Source organism: Oryzias latipes, chromosome 12 (genome assembly GCF_002234675.1).
Source record: "Oryzias latipes chromosome 12, ASM223467v1".
Classification (NCBI taxonomy): Eukaryota; Metazoa; Chordata; class Actinopteri; order Beloniformes; family Adrianichthyidae; genus Oryzias; species Oryzias latipes.
Window position 1 is genome coordinate 30,143,154 of NC_019870.2, and position 17,991 is coordinate 30,161,144.

The following is a 17,991-nucleotide window of genomic DNA, read 5'->3' on the forward strand; positions in this document are numbered from 1 at the left end:
TCATGTCTTCTACATCCTCTACCAGCAGCTACCTTCATGTCTTCATCATCCTCTACCAGCAACTACCTTCATGTCTTCTACATCCTCTACAAGCAACTACCTTCATGTCTTCTACATCCTCTACCAGCAGCTACCTTCATGTCTTCATCATCCTCTACCAGCAACTACCTTCATGTCTTCTACATCCTCTACCAGCAGCTACCTTCATGTCTTCATCATCCTCTACCAGCAACTACCTTCATGTCTTCTACATCCTATACCAGCAACTACCTTCATGTCTTCTACATCCTCTACAAGCAACTACCTTCATGTCTTCTACATCCTCTACCAGCTACTACCTTCATGTCTTCTACATCCTCTACCAGCAACTACCTTCTTGTCTTCTACATCCTCTACCATCAGCTACCTTCTTGTCTTCTCCATCCTCTACCAGCAGCTACTTGCATGTCTTCATCATCCTCTACCAGCAGCTACCTTCATGTCTTCATCATCCTCTACCAGCAACTACCTTCATGTCTTCTTCATCCTATACCAGCAACTACCTTCATGTCTTCTACATCCTCTACAAGCAACTACCTTCATGTCTTCTACATCCTCTACCAGCAGCTACCTTCATGTCTTCATCATCCTCTACCAGCAGCTACCTTCATGTCTTCATCATCCTCTACCAGCAGCTACCTTCATGTCATCATCATCATCTACCAGCAGCTACCTTCATGTCTTCTACATCCTATACCAGCAACTACCTTCATGTCTTCTACATCCTCTACAAGCAACTACCTTCATGTCTTCTACATCCTCTACCAGCTACTACCTTCATGTCTTCTACATCCTCTACCAGCAACTACCTTCTTGTCTTCTACATCCTCTACCATCAGCTACCTTCTTGTCTTCTCCATCCTCTACCAGCAGCTACTTGCATGTCTTCATCATCCTCTACCAGCAGCTACCTTCATGTCTTCATCATCCTCTACCAGCAACTACCTTCATGTCTTCTTCATCCTATACCAGCAACTACCTTCATGTCTTCTACATCCTCTACAAGCAACTACCTTCATGTCTTCTACATCCTCTACCAGCAGCTACCTTCATGTCTTCATCATCCTCTACCAGCAACTACCTTCATGTCTTTTACATCCTCTACCAGCAGCTACCTTCATGTCTTCATCATCCTCTACCAGCAACTACCTTCATGTCTTCTACATCCTCTACAAGCAACTACCTTCATGTCTTCATCATCCTCTACAAACAACTACCTTCATGTCTTCATCATCCTCTACCAGCAGCTACCTTCATGTCTTCTACATCCTCTACCAGTAGCTACCTTCATGTCTTCATCATCCTCTACCAGCAGCTACCTTCATGTCTTCTACATCCTCTACCAGCAACTACCTTCATGTCTTCTACATCCTCTACAAGCAACTACCTTCATGTCTTCTACATCCTCTACCAGCTACTACCTTCATGTCTTCTACATCCTCTACCAGCAACTACCTTCTTGTCTTCTACGTCCTCTACCATCAGCTACTTTCTTGTCTTCTACATCCTCTACCAGCAGCTACCTTCATGTCTTCATCATCCTCTACCAGCAGCTACCTTCATGTCATCATCATCATCTACCAGCAGTTACCTTCATGTCTTCTTCATCCTCTACCAGCAGTTACCTTCATGTCTTCTACATCCTCTACCAGCAACTACCTTCATATCTCCTACATCCTCTACCAGCAGCTACCTTCATGTCTTCATCATCCTCTACCAGCAATTACCTTCATGTCTTCTACATCCTCTACCAGCAACTACCTTCATATCTCCTACATCCTCTACCAGCAGCTACCTTCATGTCTTCATCATCCTCTACCAGCAGCTACCTTCATGTCATCATCATCATCTACCAGCAGTTACCTTCATGTCTTCTACATCCTCTACCAGCAGCTACATTCATGTCTTCATCATCCTCTACCAGCAGCTACCTTCATGTCATCATCATCATCTACCAGCAGTTACCTTCATGTCTTCTACATCCTCTACCAGCAGCTACCTTCATGTCTTCTACATCCTCTACCAGCAACTACCTTCATATCTTCATCATCCTCCAACAGCAGCTACTTTCATATCTCCTACATCCTCTACCAGCAGCTACCTTCATGTCTTCATCATCCTCTACCAGCAATTACCTTCATGTCTTCTACATCCTCTACCAGCAGCTACCTTCATGTCTTCATCATCCTCTACCAGCAACTACCTTCATATCTCCTACATCCTCTACCAGCAGCTACCTTCATGTCTTCTACATCCTCTACCAGCAGCTACCTTCATATCTCCTACATCCTCTACCAGCAGCTACCTTCATGTCTTCATCATCCTCTACCAGCAGCTACCTTCATGTCTTCATCATCCTCTACCAGCAACTACCTTCATATCTCCTACATCCTCTACCAGCAGCTACCTTCATGTCTTCATCATCCTCTACCAGCAGCTACCTTCATGTCTTCATCATCCTCTACCAGCAACTACCTTCATGTCTTCTACATCCTCTACCAGCAGCTACCTTCATGTCTTCATCATCCTCTACAAACAACTACCTTCATGTCTTCATCATCCTCTACCAGCAGCTACCTTCATGTCTTCATCATCCTCTACCAGCAACTACCTTCATGTCTTCTACATCCTCTACCAGCAGCTACCTTCATGTCTTCATCATCCTCTACAAACAACTACCTTCATGTCTTCATCATCCTCTACCAGCAGCTACTTTCATGTCTTCATCATCCTCTACAAGCAACTACCTTCATGTCTTCTACATCCTCTACCAGCAGCTACATTCATGTCTTCTACATCCTCTAGCAGCTACTTTCATGTCTTCCTTCTCTGCATCCAGAAACCTCCTCTCTGGTTTTCCTCTAGACCTCTGGCAGCTCCAGACTCAGCATAACCATAGCTTCACCGTCTCTCCTCTGGACATGTCCCAACCATCTCAGTCTAGCCTTTTCATCAGCTTTATTCCTCTGTAGTTCCAATAGCTCTGCACATCTCCTTTATTCCAAAAAGTGGACGCCATCCCACTTCTCCTCCATTCCTCAGACGTCTTCTCAACACCTAAGATCCTGTAGAACAAACCAGTCAGAAACCTCACTGCCATCTCTCCTATACACTTCCATTCCTCCACAGGTGTATCATCAGGACCAAGTGCCTTTCTGCTCTTCATCCTCTTCAATGCCCCCCTCCCCCCACTTCACCCTTCCTAATCTTTCTTACTTTCTGCTCCAGGGCAGTCATCTCCTCTGTTGTTTCTTAGCTCTCATTTTTTTATTCATTAACTCTTCAAAGTATTCTCTCCATCTTTTCACGACTCTGCTGACTCCTGTCAGTACATTACCATCCCAATCCTTAATCACCCTAACCAACTGCATCTCCTTCCCATCTCTCTGTCCCACTTCTTCTTTGCAAGCCTCTTACTCAATATACACTCCTGCACCTCCTCATGCCACCACCAAGGACACTCCTTCATGCGTCCCTGATCTCATCGGCTGTAGTTCTCCAGTCATCTGGGAGAACCTCCTGACTACCCAGAGTCTGTTTCAGCTGCTTCTTAGAAGTCCTGCAACATTCTTCCTCTTTCAGCTTCCACCAGTTTGTCCTCTTCTCTGCCTTTGCCCTTTCTTTCTTCATCTTCTTTATCAACAGAGTCATCCCTCACAGCGCCATCCTCTGCTGTCTGGAAACACTATCCCACCACTCCTTTGCAGTCTCTGATCTCCTGCAGATTACACCGTCTACACAAGATGTGGTCTACCTGTGCTTCTACTCTTATAGGTCATCCTATGTTCCTGTCTCCTCTCAAAGAACACTTTCACTAGAGCCATTTCCATCTTTGTTGCTAAACCAAACCATCTGTCCTTTTACGTTCCTCTCCCGGATAACAAACCTGGCCATCAGCTCTTCATCACCTCCTCATCACCACTTCATCACCTCCTCATCATCTCTGTTTCCTGCACCAACATGTCCATTAAAATCTGCGCCAATGACAACTCTCACTTGTAGAAATGCTCATCATGACTTTATCAAGGTTCAAACAGAACTTCTCCTTCTGCTCCAGAATCTGACAGTCATTTCACCGCCACAGCGCTTCTAACAAACTCCTCCTTTAAGTTAACTTTTCTCTTCCCAATGGTCAATGTCAGATCAAGAAGCACCAGGATTGTAGTGTGATCTGAGTTTGTTGACAGAAGACTATCATTAAATCTTCTGCATCATTGGTTTAGCATTGTATTGATCTTTAGATCCTGACTGAAAACCTCCAGATAATTAGACATTAAACAATCACTACAGTTGAGTACAAACGACCCAGAAAGGCGTAATAGAAGAATCTCAACAGAAATAAAAAAATAATCTAAAAATATAAAAGTTCAGTAAAATCTATGCCACGCTTTTCAGTGGCTGAATCCCTGCATGCTTAACAGAGGTCACACAGCTACAACGCCATTCTCCAATGTTAACAATCTTAAGAACATAAGGCAGGACGGACTTAGCTAAAAATCTGCAAGATCAAACTGAAGGTGAACCTGATATGACGAGTAATTTGGTTTAAAGGCTGCAGATTCAAAAACAGCTAAAGAGGAGATGGGGATAGTTGTGTCAACAAGGGAGGAGATCAGTAAAAAGTTGATAAAGACGACATCACCAATGTCTAAAATACCAACTTCACAGTCTAATCTCTGTCTTTACTGTAAACATAATATCACAGTTGACATGTATTTTAAACATTTGGTATATTTTAAACATTTAATGAGGGCCAATCATATTCCACTGCCAGACCACCTTTCTTTAACCTTTTCACACTCATTATATTAGATTCTAGGTGCTCCTGATTTGGGAACCTATCCCATGGGTGATGAATCTATTCTGTGCCTGACTTCAAAATATCCGTTAAAATTACATGATTATATTATTTTCTTTATGTTGCCGTAACTTGTTCATCACAGTTCTATGTGTTTTTTCTGTAATCTTTTCCTGCGGGCTGTAAATTTCCAAGTGGTGCTCTTCCTTTCTGTTGCCTAGCAACAGAGGGGGAAGAAATAGATGAGGTGATGAGTGAAGGTGAGCTCAAGGGAGATAGAAAGGGAGAGAAAGGGAAAAGATGGGAGGTGGGGGTGCAAGGGGGGGTTTATTTCTTTCTCTGCAAGCTTTCATAAATTGTTTGATTTCTTTCAGAACCTCTGTTTTGGAAATGAAAAGTCCACAAAAAATCTGCTGCTTTATGTGAATCAGTTACACAGATAGCGGTCTGCAGGAAACATCCATAGACTTTTCCTTTGACCTGTGGATTTTGTTAAGAATACAGGCCATGCAGGGACATAATACCTACATTCTATATTTTTTATTTTTTGTTTGTGTCTAAAAGTATGATTATAAACCCAAACATTAAATGGTCATGGAAACTTAATTAGAAAATAAAAATAAACTGGCTTTCTCCAGTTCTTCTCTGAGTCCCTGGTATTTCTCCAGCTTCTCATGTTCCTTCTTCCTGATGTTCCCATCCTTGGCACTGCCACATCCACCACAACGGCTTTCCTCTGTTCTTTATCCACCACTACAATGTCTGGTTGGTTCTCCATCACCATCCTATCAGTCTGGATCTGGAAGTCCCACAGGATCTTTGCCTTCTTATTCTCTACCACCTTCAGAGGTGTTTCCCATTTTGACCTTGGGGTTTCCAGTTCATATTCTGCACACATGTTCCTGTATATTATTCCAGCCACTTGATTGTGGCGCTCCATGTATGCTTTACCTGCCAGCATCTTACACCCTGCAGTTATGTGCTGGATTGTTTCAGGCGCCTCTTCGCACAGCCTACACCTTGGGTCTTGTCTGGTGTGATAGATCTACACCTTGGGTCTTGTCTGGTGTGGTAGATCTACACCTTGGGTCTTGTCTGGTGTGGTAGATCTACACCTTGGGTCTTGTCTGGTGTGGTAGATCTACACCGTGGGTCTTGTCTGGTGTGGTAGATCTACACCTTGGGTCTTGTCTGGTGTGGTAGATCTGAGCCTCTATGGCTCTGGTGCTCAGGGCCTGTTCCTGGGCTTCCAGGATGAGTGTTTCAGTGCTGTCCTGTAGGCCAGCCCTTTCTAGCCATTGGTAGGACTTCTTGATATCAGCCACTTCAGTTATGGTCCGGTGGTACATCCCATGCAGGGGTTTGTCCTCCCATGAGGATCTGTCCTCCAGCACTGTATCCTCTGCTCTCCATTGCCTGAGACATTCACTGAGCACACTGTCAGTTGGGGCCTTGAGCTTGATGTACTCATGCATCTTGGATGTTTCATCCTGGATAGTGCCTTCAACGCTTACTAGTCCTCCGCCTCCTTCCTTGCGGCTAGCATACAGTCTCAGGGTGCTGGATTTGGGATGGAACCCTCCATGCATGGTGAGGAGCTTTGGTGTTTTAACATCGGTGGTCTGTATCTCTTCCTTTGGCCATCTTATTATTCCTGCAGGGTATCTGATAACTGGCAGTGCGTAGCTGTTTGTTGCCCGGGTCTTATTTTTGCCTTTGAGCTGGCTTCTCAGGACTTGCCTTACTCGTTGGAGGTATTTAGCTGTTGCAGCTTTCCTTGTTGCCTGCTCCAGGTTGCCATTTGCCTGTGGAATTCCAAGGTACTTGTAACTGTCCTCAATGTCTGTTATTGTTCCTTCTGGGAGTGAGACCCCTCCTGTGTGGACTACCTTGCCTCTCTTTGTCACCATCCGGCTGCATTTCTAGAGCCCGAATGACATCCCAGTGTCAGTACTGTAGATCCTGGTGGTGTGGATCAGGGAGTCAATGTCTCGCTCTTAGCATATAGCTTGATGTCATCCATGTATAGGAGGTGACTGATGTTGGCCCCATTTCTGAGTCGGTATCCATAGCCAGTCTTGTTGATTATTTGGCTGAGGGGGTTCAGACCTATGCAGAACAGCAGTGGGGACAGAACATCACCTTGGTATATCCCACATTTGATGGACACTTGTGCAAGTGGCTTCCATTGGCTTCAAGGGTGGTTTTCCACGGCTTCATGGAGTTTCCTATGAAGGCTCTTAGAGTCCTGTTGATGTTGTACAGCTCCAAGCATTCAGTGATCAATGTGTGTGGCATTGAGTCATAGGCCTTCTTGTAATCAATCCAGGCTGTGCACAGGTTGGTGTGTCGTGACTTGCAGTCTTGGGCGACTGTTCTGTCGACCAGGAGTTGGTGTTTGGCTCCTTTGGAGTCTCTACCAATGCCCTTCTGTGTGTTACTCGTGAATTGATCCATGTGCCTATTTATCTTGGTTGCAATGATGCCTGACATGAGCTTCCATGTTGTGCAGAGACAGGTTATTGGCCGGTAGTTGGATGGGACTGCACCCTTTGAAGGATCCTTCTGGATCAGGATCGTTCGCCCTTCCGTTAGCCATTCGGGGTGAGTCCCATCTCTTAGCAGCTGGTTCATTTGTGTTGCCAAGCGTTCGTGGAGTGCGGTGAGTTTCTTTAGCCAGTAGGCATGTATCATGTGTACATATCATGTATCATATCTATCTATCTGTCTATCTATCTATCTATCTATCTATCTATCTATCTATCTATCTATCTATCTATCTATCTATCTATCTATCTATCTATCTATCTATCTATCTATCTATCTATCTATCTATCTATCTATCTATCTATCTATCTATCTATCTATCTATCTATCTTTGTCTTCCTTGTCCTTGAAGAGATAGAGATAGAGATGGCCAAAGGAAGAGATACAGACCATGAATGTTAAAACACCAAAGCTCCTCACCATGCACGGAGGGTTGCATCCCAAATCCAGCACCCTGAGACTGTATGCTAGCCGCAAGGAAGGATGTCGAGGACTAGTGAGCGTTGAAGCCACTATCCAGGATGAAACATCCAAGATGCATGAGTACATCAAGCTCAAGGCCCCAACTGACAGTGTGCTCAGTGAATGTCTCAGACAATGGAGAGCAGAGGATACAGTGCTGGAGGATAATTGCCTGAAACAATCCAGCACATAACTGCAGGGTGTAAGATGCTGGCAGGTAAAGCATACATGGAGCGCCACAATCAAGTGGCTGGAATAATATACAGGAACATGTGTGCAGAATATGAACTGGAAACCCCAAGGTCAAAATGGGAAACACCTCTGAAGGTGGTAGAGAATGAGAGGGCAAAGATCCTGTGGGACTTCCAGATCCTGACTGATAGGATGGTGACGGAGAACCAACCAGACATTGTAGTGGTGGATAAAGAACAGAGGAAAGCCGTTGTGGTGGATGTGGCAGTGCCAAGGATGGGAACATCAGGAAGAAGGAACATGAGAAACTGGAGAAATACCAGGGACTCAGAGAAGAACTGGAGAAAGCATGGAAAGTGAAGGTGACAGTGGTGCCTGTGGTAATTGGAGCACTCGGGGCAGTAACCCCCAAGCTGGAGGAGTGGCTACAACAGATACCTGGAAAGACCACAGACCTCTCAGTCCAGAAAAGAACAGGAACAGCTAAGATCCTGCAGGACCCTCAAGCTCCCAGGCCTCTGGTAGAGGACCCCAGCTTGGAGGAGAAACCACCAGCGGAAAGGTGAGAGGGGCAATTTTTTAAAATCAATCAATCAATCCATCAATAAATCAATCAATCAATAAATCAATCAATCTTCATTTATAAAGCACTTTTCATATAAAAGTATAACACAAAGCGCTTTACCTTAAAACAAAACAAAATAAATAATATAAAAACAAGCATCAAAATGAAAATAAACTAGCACAAAAATATAAATTTAAAAATAGGGCCCCCCTCCCCGTACCTATACACAACCCCCTAATTCTTCACACCTCCCACCCCCCTAACTGATGGGAAAAGACAATGAGAAACAGGCTGAGAATGAAAAAAAGATGTTGGAAACGCTAATAATTGGAACCTCCCTCTCTGTGAACAGCCGCATGACCAGCCAAATGTAGCATCACAGGCGGGGACCACTCCACCACAGCTAAGCAGTGATGCAGGTTCCCATCCAGAGCCGCAGTGGCTGAACGGCAGCCGACCCAGAGGAAGAGGGCCCAACTGAGGAAGCACCGGGATAAAAACGAGAATAAAAATGTAAACATGCTCATAAAAGCAATAAACAATAAAACATTGAAATAAGGTCAATTATAGTTAAAATAACACATTAAAAATCTAGTGTAAGTTCATTAAACATGATAAAATGGATAAATAAATAAAGATAGTAAAAAACTAGCTGAAAGCCAGGTTAAAAAGATGGGTCTTTAGCCTTTTCTTGTAAACTTCAATGCTCTCTGCGACTCTTATAATACACACTATAATACGAAAAGTCTTGGCTCCCCCATTCAAACGATCAGAATCAGGTGTCCTAGTCACCTGGTCACAGGTGTATACAATCAAACCCTCAGGCAGGCAGACTGTTTCTACAAACATTTGTAAAAGAATGGGACGCTCTCAGAAGCTCGGTGAATTCCAGAGAGGAAGTGTCATAGGACGCCACCTGTGCAACAAATCTAGTGGTGAAATGTCCTAAATGTTCCTCAGTCAGCTGTCAGCTCTATCAGAACAACATGGAAGAGTTTGGGAGCAACAGCAGCTCAGCCACCAAGTGGTCGACCACGTAACCTGATGGAGAGGGGTCATGGATGCTGAAGCACAAAGAGGTCACCAACTTTCTGCAGTCAGTTGCTGCAGAGCTCCAGACGTCATGTGACCTTCAGATTAGACCAAGTCCAGCACGCAGAGACCTTCATTGAATGGGTTTCTATGGCCGAGCAGCTGCATCCAAGACACACGTCACCAAATACAAAGGGTCAATGCAGTGGTGGAAAGCACGCTACAGTATGCTCGAGCATACTGTAGTGGAATGTTTCCACGGTCTGACACCGGATTCTGTGGAAAGCTACACCATTAAAGACGAGCTTTAGCTGGTATTTTTGGTGGAACTGAGAGACTTTATGAGCAGAATCAGAACAAGGAAGTGAAGACTTTAACCACTTCTGATTGGTCAGACTGATGATGTGTGATTAAGCCTCCAAGAATGATTGGCGGAGACAGTTAAAGGGGCGGGACTTGTCCGAAAACAGCTGTAGCTGTGGCTAAATCGCAGTACCGTCATTCTGATCAAAATGTCTTTAATTTAATTAAATAAACACAAAGAAAAAAGTATTTTATGATCTTTCATATTCCTAACTCCTCAGTGTTTTATCAGGGCTTGTTTGGATGAACACAGAGCTGAAGCTGATATCCTGGAGATGGAAAATGGAAGATCAGGTAATGAGGGCAATTTCCCACGGCACACCTGACCATCTCCCACGGCACACTAGTGTGCGGCGGTTGAAAAACACTGCTGTGAAATCACCATTCCACTTGAGTTCCTCTCATTTACACACAAATATTCTGTCTTTCTGCAGCTGATTTTCATTCTTCTCGTTACCAGAACAAACCTCCACCTCACTAGATGGTCCTCCACCTGTTCTCACTAAAGATCACAATGTCATCTGCAAACATGATGGTCCACAGAGATTCCTGTCCAACCCCATCTGTCAGTCTGTCCGTCACCACAGTAAACAAGAAGGAGCTCGCTTAGTGGCCTTCACTATCTCCTGCTCCATAATCTCCACCTCTCCTCTGTGTTCTCTAACATGTTCTCTGACAAAAAAGTTTTTGAAAGCAAAAGAAAAATTTCTGAAAGCAGAAAAGAAAAGTTGAATGCAAAAAAAAAAAGTTTTTGAAAGCAAATGTTTAATATTTTCATTTGCAACTTAGAAAGTTTTGTTTTCAACGTGGTGGGATAAATATCTCATCATAATCCTTCCATCGGTTTCTTTGGCTCACCTGCACAGATGCCCCTCTCCCTCCCTGTAATCCTGTCTGCTGTCTTCTCTCCTCTCAGTGTCCCACTTTGCTTAAACAACCTTTTTCTTTATTCCACCTCTAAGTAGGACAGGGATGTCTGGAAAGCAAGTGGGACACAAACCTCTGATATAATCACGTTGCAGCTTTTTTCTTGGCATCCAGAAGGAACAGCTGTTGGAGGATACCGTGTATTTAACAACCAAACAATGATGTTCTTTACACTTAACACATATCTGTCCTTGAAGTTCATCCAGCATATTATTCCACATTTACTTACCATTATTATTTTCTACCATTAACTGCAAATAATGTCATAATTCATACCAATCCAAAAGAAATCAAACTATCGATGGAATTATTATTTAAAACTTGTTTCTGTTTGAACTATTGAATCATTTGGCTGAATGTCAAACAGAATTCTCAAAGTAATCCATTCATTACACTACTGCTGTATTGCCTAGTCAACATTTACATCTTTTTTTAATTTGCAGAAGGGTATAAAAGTGATGGGGGCAAGAAAACGTCATTAGAAAGAATCTGTGAGTGAATCCTATGAGAGAAGAGCAGAGGTCTAGAGAAAAAGGGAGGGATCACAAAATGGGAAATTCTGCTCGGCCAGAATTGCAGAGGGAGAGAGAAGATAGAAGGATCAATATCTCATTTCAGTGCTGAGCACATTGATGCTTCTCCAATAGGACCTGAACAGAACACCAAACTCTAAATGCTTTGTCTTTGTCTGTCTCCCTTCCAAAGCCACACAAGTGAAAAAGAATGTTTCTATGTTCTCTTTTGCTTCAGTGGAAGTCTGTCAAATTTTACCCGATGCTTCCGCATTAATTTTCAATAGCTCTGTAAAGAGGTTTCATTTTTCCTCAAAATTACTTTTTATCATCAGCACAGCTCCAGAGAGCCCACTGTGGTGTGGTGTTCCAAGTCTGGAAAAATGCAGAGGGTTGTTAAACCAAAGTCAAATCAGTTGTTTCACTCACAAACAGAACCTTCCTGCTGGACCGGTCATAGAGCGGGTCAGCACAGCTGTGCTGGTGACCTACAGGGTGCTGATGGAAAATGGACCACTGTTGAGGAAAGAAGGAGACTCAAGAGGGGAAAAAGGATTGACTGGAGTGAAGAACTTAGGCCCAATCTGAACCCTTCCCCCTACCCCACGGCTTCTCCCACCCCTCCAATTGTTGGGGCGTCTGGAGGGGTAGGGTATGCCGAAATCGTTTTATTAAAGGTTAACCCTCACCCCATTCACCCGAATGGACTGGGATGCCGAGCCCTCCGCCGTGTCGCGCTGTGCCACAGAGGAGAAGCGCTTTTTTTTATGTGGGTGAGCTGTGATGCGCAGAAGTTTATCTTTAGATATAAGTTATGACTTTTTGTTTTAGCACGACTATTTTAAAGTTCTAAAACTGATGTTGTTATGTATTTTCCGAGCGCTTGCAGCTCTGCACTAATGCAGATGACCGGCGACTGTTGATGATGTCCTCCAAATTCGAAGACACTATTTTTCCAAAACTCTCCGTTTGGAGGGCTAAATGTAGGGAGAAGCCGTAGGAGAAGAATTGGTGGACATGGTAGAAAGAATGGAAGTGGATGTCTAGAGAAAGACTTCTACTGCACACTGACAGCAGGTTCAGGCTGTTTTATCATGGTCAGAATGAAGGAGACGTCCTGAAGGAGGACTTTGCTAAAAATGTTCTTCAGCTTCAGAGAGCCTGATAGGGTGACGATGCTTCTGAAGCTGGGAGTTGAAGGTGGGATGTAACGCTCATCTCTGCTCCTACACTTGGCTGTGGACCCCCCCTCTGGCTCGCCTCGCGCCCCCAGCCATCCCTCATCCCCATCTGGATGAAGCCCATCTGCTGGACTATTTAAACATGTAGTTGTAGAGTTAGACAAGTTAATTCTGGTAAATCGCCTGTCCGTCCTGGGGGAGGATCCCTCCTTCATGTGGACACCCCTGAGGTTCCTTCGCTTTTACCGGAATCTGTTTTTTTAGGAGTTTTTCCTTACAGAGAAGGGGGGTCTAAGGGCAGAGATGCCAGTATAGCTTAGTCTGTTTGTTAATTCAATTTGATATTTTCCTATTGAACTCTATGCATTCATGATCCTTTTGATTTTATGTTTACTTTACAATTACCGGTACTTAGCCCATTGAGACGACTGCTGTTGGGATTTTGGGCTAAACAAATAAAATGGAATTGAATTGATATTGAAGGTTGCCAGTGGATATGCCCCCCCCCCCCCCCAGGTAGGATGTGACTTTGAGAAGGACAGATGAATGAGGTGATTGAGGGTATCCCTATTACCAAAGGAAAACTGAGGTAAAGACATTTATCCAGAGAAGAGAGGAGCATAAAATGAAACCCCAGTGAGGAGGAAGGAGCACACATCACATCTGTGCAGATATTGTGGTCTGAAAGAGATCAGCAGCTGTAAAGTTGTTGCTAGGGTGAGTGTAGCTGCATGGAAGACGAAGGTGGGATGAGGATCACGCTGGTGGTGAGGAAGATGAAGAATGAAGATGAAGGGCAGAGCAGAGGACCAAGTGGTAAAAGTTGAAGTAAGAGTGCTGTGAGGCTTTTAGGGAGAAATTGAAACAGGCTTTGGACAATCAGGAGGTTCTTTCAGATGACTGGAGAGCTACAGCTAAAGTGATCAGGGAGACCGGGAGGAAGAGACTTGGTGTTTCATGTGAAATTCAATTCAATTGTATTTATATAGGCCAATATTACAACAATAGTCGTCTCACTGGGCTCCATAGTGGTAATTGTAAAGTAAACATAAAACCAAAAGCATCATAAAAACATCAGAATCAGAAATCCTTTATTGTCATCATTACACAAGAAGCATGTGACAACAAAAATCCTGGTGCTCTCCAGCTGTTTAGGCTGCTATATAAATAAAGTAATATACATATACATATATGTATGTGAGATAAAAGAGAAGAACTATAAAATAATTTGTGGAGCTATGGATATTTACATATATTCATACCTACATGCATGTATTGCACATAATGGTTATTGTAACAGTTGTTCCAGTTGTTTTTTTGTCAGGATGTTGATGCTCTGGGGAAGAAACAGTTCTTCAGTCTATGGTGAGTGTCTTGTGTGATCCGTTCTGCCGGCCTGACAGTGGCAGTTGGAACAGGTGAAGGTTGGGATGGTGGGGGTCCTTGATGATTTGACTGGCTCTGCTGTTGCAGCGAGAGCTGGCGATGTCCTTCAGGCTGGGCAGGGGGGAGCCGGTTGATCACCCTCTGTAGCGCTTTCCTGTCCACGTGGAGCATCCTGCATACCAGGCTGTGATGCAGGACGTCAGGATGCTCTCTATGGTGAAGGTCGCCAGCAGCTTCTTCTCCAGGTTGTTCCTCCTGAGTATTCTCAGGAAGTGGAGGCGCTGCTGGGCCTTCCCTACTGCTGCTGTGGTGTTTGCAGTCCAGGAGAGGTCCTCCGTGATCTGCACACCCAGGTAGCGGACAGAGCGGACCCTGTCCACGCTGACCCCATTTATATACAGTGGGGGCGGGTCCACTCTCCTCTTCCTGAAGTCCAGGATTATTTCTTTGGTCTTTGTGGTGTTCAGATGGAAGTTGTTTCCTGAACACCATTTTTCCTGCCTGCTGGCTTCATCCCTACAGTAAGTCTCATCTTCCCCTGACATGAGCCCGACCACAGCGGTGTCATCAGGAATTTGATGATGGAGTTGCACGGGTAGGTCTACGTGCAGTCTGATGTGTAAAGTGTGAAGAGGAGTGGGCTAGGTGCACATGCACATCAAATTCAATAGGAAAATTCTAAACTGAACTACCAAACAGTCCAAACGAAACTGGCATCCCTGCCCTTAGACCCTCCACCTCACCTCTGTAAGGACCACTCCTAAAAAAAAGAAGAAACCTCAGGGGTGTCCACATGAAGGAGGGATCCTCCCCCAGGACGGACAGACGATGGACCAGAACTCTTAGAAAAGAATTAGCTTATCTAACTCTACAACTACATGTTTATATAGTCCAGCAGATGATCTCCATCCAGATGGAGTGTGGGGACGGCTGGGGGGGGGGGCAGACAACCCAGAGGGGGGGGGGGGGGGTCCCACAGCCAGGTGTAGGAGCAGGAGCAGAGACGAGCCAATGAAGAAATGAAGAAATCAGATACTGAGACTTGATGATGGAATGACGTTCAAGAGGGTATGGTTGGATAAGAAAAGTGGGACATTGGGAAGACAGCAGACAGTAGATGCAGGAAGATGCAGCACAAGGTGAAGGTGGAAGGGCGTGCATGACAGGTTGGTCATAAAGGAGGGGGAGTTGGATCTATAGAGGTGAGACAGAGAAACATGGAAGGATAAGGCAAGAACAGAGATGCAAATGTGTTTACAGCTTCAACAAGTGTGATGGAAAGATGGAAGGACTAATGAAGAGAAAAATGTTGAAGAGGATAAAGAGTGGAGATGTAGAAGTGCTGCCACAAGTGGAGGATGTCAAGTATCTTGAACGGGGCGGCTGTGGTGCAGAGGTAGGGTGGTCGTCCTCTAATCAGAAGATTACAGGTTCGGTTCCTGCCTTCCCCATCCATGTGCCGAAGTGTCCTTGGGTAAGACACTGAACCCCACGTTTCCTCTGGTGGTTATCGGTTGGCACCAGTCTTCAGCAGTGTGTTCGTGGGTGAATGGGATTGGGACTGCAAAGTAGTTTGGGCCTTTAAGGAAGGTAATAAACCGCTACATAAGTATACGCCATTTATCTTGGGGTCTTGGTCACAATTGAGGGAAGATCGGAGCGTGAGATTGACAAGGGGATTGGTTTGGTGTCCGCTGTCCGGTGGTTGTTGTACCAGTCCATTCGGGTGAATGGGGAGCTGAGCCAGAAGGTGAAGCTCTCAATTTACAGGTCGATCTTTGTTCCAACACTTTTTGAGGTCACAAACTCTGGGTTATGACCAGAAGAACTAGATTACGGATGTAAGTTAGCTCTGCAAGGTGGCTGGACACTCCCTTAAAACTTGGTCACCAGGAATGAGCTTAGAGTGGAGCCTCTTCTCCAATTCCCATTGAGAGGAGACAGTTAAGATGAGTCTTGTGGGTCAGAGTTTCCTGGACGTCTCCCTGGGTCGGTGTTCATGTCACAGTGGTTAAACAGCCTGAGGAAGATCAGGACACGCTGGAGAGACGATGGATGGATGGTCTTGGAAGATCTTGGGATTCCCCATTAAAACTGCAGGAAGTGGCTGCTAAAGGAAGGTCTGGACATATTTGCTGAGACTGCTGCCTCTGTTGCTTGGTCACAGATAAGCAGGAGAAAGTGGACGGATAGGTGAATGGAGAATATTTCCCATAAAACTTTTTTCAGTATTATACAAAGGACTGAACTTACATTTAGATCATCTAAGTTTTCACTCCACATGTCATAAACTTCAACACAGAGATAAGCTGTTTTCAGCTCTTCCTGCCAGGCTGGGGGGCACCTCATCCCCACCTTGCCCCCTTCCCTCTGTGGACCACCCCTCACTGCTGTCTAATGATGCTGACAAACACAGAAAGCACCTTATACAAAGCTTTTAAAGGCTTGTGGGTCTACTAGGGGCAAAAACAAACTGGATAAATGAAAGATTTTGTTAAATATTGTATTGGTCATGTCAGAAACAATCAAAATAGATGCATTCATCATAGTGACACTGAGACATCTTCATGAAAACTCTGCTGATGTGACAGATGGTTGCAGATGCATGATGGGTACTAAAGCATAGCAAAGCCCTGCATCAGTGCAATGTCAAGCCTTTGGTCCCACACAGAACCCAAGCTAGTCGCCCCCAATGCTGCACTGCCCTCCAGTGGTCACTTTACAAAGCTGTCCTCAGTCCTGGAACGGCCGGCCGCTTCCTGTTCAGTTTTCAAAAGGTAAATGTTGTGGGGAAATAGTAACCTGATGTAAATACAATCTCCAGGACATAAAGAATAAATATATTTAATAGTTTTCCAAAAAGCTGAAAACAACCAAATGTTTTCCACAACCTCAGAGGATAATTCAATAACCACAGGAATTGGCTGAAACCAAATGCAGAGGATTGAGTCAGGAACTGCATCTGACATCAAACCCCACCAAACATGTGAATCACCTGCTGATTCGATTTAACGACCTGTGGAGCAGGTAAACGAGGGGAAACCTTCATTGTTGCAATATTGTTGCATTTATGATTAATTCAAAGGATCAGAATTTAAAATGAATGTAACCCTGAACGAACAGAGCAGGAACCGTAAAGAAAGCAGGCAATGATGACGTCAGTGTTACCCAAACAAAGTGAAGTTGTTGTAGAATTTATGATCAATGGATGCAAATCTGAGACCATACGAATGCTGATGAGGGCAATTCTCTAAGTTATGACATCATTCTTTTGTTATTTCATCTTTATCTTAACCTTTTAGAAAATAATAGGCTAAAGACTTTTTTAAATCTGAGATGATTGTTTTAAATAGCAGAATGATGTACAGTATTGGTGGGATTGTTGGTGTTCAGGAACAGAGTCTCCACATAGATGCTTCATAGCCCTGCAATGGGTCTCCTGACTAGAATGTGTCATTTCCTGCAGCTCACGAACAATTAGAACATTACCAAACATTACAAAACATGGAACTGAGTTGAACATTAGAAAATACTGTTTGACATCATAAATCTGACAAAATCTTTGAGTGATTACAACCAGAGGACACAAACGCAGAGGGAAACAACAAAAACCAAACCAAGTCAATAAGGATATTATCACCAAACTGAGCAGAGACATGTCTTCATTTATTTCTCTTTTATGGAGCAGGGACAGTGCACATGAGCAGATAATACAACAGTTTGAAGGTTGAAATAGAGAGTTTCTAAGCAGTTCATCAAAAATGACACGTCAACTGATGAATTCTGATACTGAAACAGTCCAACTGTGATCCAACAGTCTTTACATTGTTTGACACAGCCCTTAAAGTGCATCGGTGTTGGATTCAAGGCAAACTTGCAGTTCTTAAATGTGTAAAAGTTGGACCCTGTCTTAGGGTGGGGTCTGTGCATCTGTAGGGGACTCATAGCCCCCCGGGTGGATGCACCCGCTCTACATTTCAGCTTGAT

General features: G+C 44.3%; 1 protein-coding gene across 1 annotated transcript in view; it reads left to right on the forward strand.

Moving 5' to 3' along the window:
• The window catches only part of ntmt1 (N-terminal Xaa-Pro-Lys N-methyltransferase 1), a 34,859-nt gene that overhangs the window by 8,765 nt on the left and 8,103 nt on the right, over positions 1 to 17,991 (forward strand). The gene's annotated exons all lie outside the window — the stretch shown is intronic.